Consider the following 3186-nt stretch of genomic DNA (forward strand, 5'->3'; position numbering starts at 1 on the left):
TCCATATTAGCTAGACAAGAAACTGAAATATGAAAAGTTTAAACATCAATTTTCAAAAAATTCAGTTCTGGGAGTTAAGGACCTAAGTAATTATTTTATGCAATATTGCAATAATGTAATATTTTATGCATTATTTTATGAGTGTTGATTTAGTTGTCAAAATACAGGTTCAGACCTTAAGGAACAGCAAATTCACAAATCTGACAAAATGTTATTTGGCCAAGGTTTACACAGTTTATTCATTGCCACAGTCACACTTAGAACAGATTATCTACTTGCTGTTACTAGCAGTATTGATATAAGAAATCCACATACACACAGTTTACTGACAGAATAAGTCAGAGTAGCACAATGTTTCAATTTCTTGGACTCATAGTTTATACCATAGATGGCCAACCTGTGGCATGGGTGCCACAAGTGGCATGGGCAGCCTGTGTATGTGGCATGTGGCAGACTGGGGAGGGGAAAGGTAGCACACTGGCAGACAGGGCAGGGAACAGAAAGCAGATCATCAGATCAGACAGGGAGCACAAGGCAGGAAGCAAAAGGCAAAGCAACAGATCGCAAAGGAAAAGGGATTGGAGTGGCATTCAGGTAGGGGGTTGAGCTAATTTGTGGCATGTTTGCTCAGAAGGCTGGCCCCCCGCTAATTTATATGATGATAGACAGAAGCCATCTTCTATATGTCTCCGTTAGAGCTACAAAAAGTAGTGGGCCAAACTAACTGATACAGGTAGTAATTTCTGGCTATATAGCTACTGCTGTGTGAATGTCTAGTGTTTTATTTCTATAAAATTAAAAGTGGACAGGCATATTGAAAAATATTCCCAGGGAGTCTTTTACTACCACCCACGTGTGTACAGTAATCAGTATACTAAGAGAGGGACATATGGATCAAATATCAATCTAAGAACTTGTCTGCAAAATGAACCAAATGACCGAGTCATTGTACTAAATAAATTCACTGTTATTTTGTTTGGTTTTGTTCTTTTCATTCAATCATCCAGTTAACTAACTAAAATAAGATTCAAAATACAAAATAACCCAAAATTGCTGTAAAATTATTTCAAACCAACATTGTAACCTGAATTCCAAAAATATGAAACCTGAAAAATATTTACCCATAACTACACATAATTGACTTGTAATCTTAATGTGATTGTGCTTAGCAGTCAAACATAAATGCAAATAACATCTTAGAATGGTTCCATTAACACTGTCAAGCTTTTTTGGCCTCATATCCTTTTACCTGAAAAATACTGCTGCTCCTACTTCCTACACCCAACACATCTTGGCATGTTCACTAGTGTCAACACACAACAATGCTACTACTCACCACACATTGGCCAATTGGAAGCTTTACCATCATTATTAAAATTTAGGTACATACTTCTCGGCAAAGTGTCATGTACCCCTGGAGGTAAACATGCCCCAGTTTGAAAACCACTCCTCTAACAGATTTTCAGGAAAGCCATCTCCGATCCAATTAATTTGCATGGATGAATAGAAATCACATCTATAAATACAGTTTGGCACAAAGGAGAAATTGGGTTGATTTGAGAAAAATCTTGTTTCTATAGAAAAGATCACAGATATCATACTGATACTGCACTTTTATTCATAATTTCTTTTAATTGCTTTTAAGACCAAATGTGAGAAATCTGATCTCTGTTGGAGATGGGAATCTGAACACCCTTATGAGACATGAAGACATGTCCTAGGAGAAGTTTGTTTAATCTGACTTTTCTTATCAGCTCCTTTGTCTGGCTATACTGGGAGCAAAATCCACAAAAGGAAACAATTCGGAAAAGAGAACGTCTCTCTTTTGGACAAGAATGCTAAGACCAGATCCCAAATACATCCTAAAGGATCCATTTAACGTCTCCTACCAGCTTTTATCTACACGTTGCCATAGTGCAATGTTGCTACAGTGCTGGACTTCAGAACTTCCTTTTGTTAGTGCTAAAGCATGGTGCATTAACTGCCCATACTGTGCCATGCGCACTGTGTGTGGTTAGATTTCACCACTACATCTATGTAGTGGTATGCTAAAATGTGGGAGTGTGCCACTACAGTGACGTAGCTGCCAATCACATGTAGACCCATGTGATTGCTATGTTGGCAGCATGTTGCTACATTACCATAGGGCGATGTGTAGATGCGTCCAATAATCAAGATGGCCAAGCATGTCCTGGTCTTAATCATTTAGGCCACCTATGGTTATATTGTGATGAAGACATCAGCTTAATGACATGGAAAGGGCACCACCATTAGCACTGAAGAGGTCAGAGTACAGGAGAAAGGGAGCTACTTAGTTATAGTTAATCCTGGGAAAATGGAATAGATGCCTTTGAATTTTTAGCTGATAATGATCCTGATTGGTGGACAGAAGACAAAGGAAACCAATTAAGTGGCACAGGACCACAGAACTTGCTGGTATGTCTTTTTATCAAGCTACCTAATATTTTATGAACAGTTCATATCTCTCCTTTCATCACATCGCAGTGACCTATCAAACATATTTCATTTCATGCCACTGGATTTGGCTTTTTAAAAGTTCTTTTGAAACACTCAGTGTGTGAGATACTTGAGCACATATTAGGTAGCAAACATATTCACTGATATTTGGCAACAATCCAGCTAAAATACATCTTCCCTTTGGTAAAGGGAGAAACACATTTCAAGATGCATCTCTTTGTTTTGATAGTGATATATTTTATTATAAATGGTCAAGAAAAGTCAATAAATTTCCTACAAGCCATCTCACAAAGGGAAAATACCTTTATTCCAAAGAAAATTAGTTTATTTATAGTGTAATCTTAAAAACTAATTCCCTGGCTGTTTCAAAAGGATTGTAACTAGTTGTGAAGAGGCCAAGCTACTATACTAGGTATGGTCTCAACTGGTACAGTTAGGCTTAACTTGACAATCTGTTTGGTAATATTTTTATTTTATTAACACAACTGCCATTATTTTCTATGCTGTAGGTAGTTTTTTTTCTTTACCATAATCTATTGCAATTCTATTAAAATAGTTGCTATTTTGAGGTTTTAAAAATCTCAGTTGCCTATATTATTGCAAGAGATTTTGATATATTCTTAATCTTTCATTAACATTTCATAAGAGTTGTAAACAACAAAATATGTACATGTTTGATGAACAGATGAATATTTACTCTGTGGTTCT

This window comes from Alligator mississippiensis, chromosome 5 (assembly GCF_030867095.1).
Source record: "Alligator mississippiensis isolate rAllMis1 chromosome 5, rAllMis1, whole genome shotgun sequence".
In the NCBI taxonomy this organism is placed as follows: domain Eukaryota; kingdom Metazoa; phylum Chordata; order Crocodylia; family Alligatoridae; genus Alligator; species Alligator mississippiensis.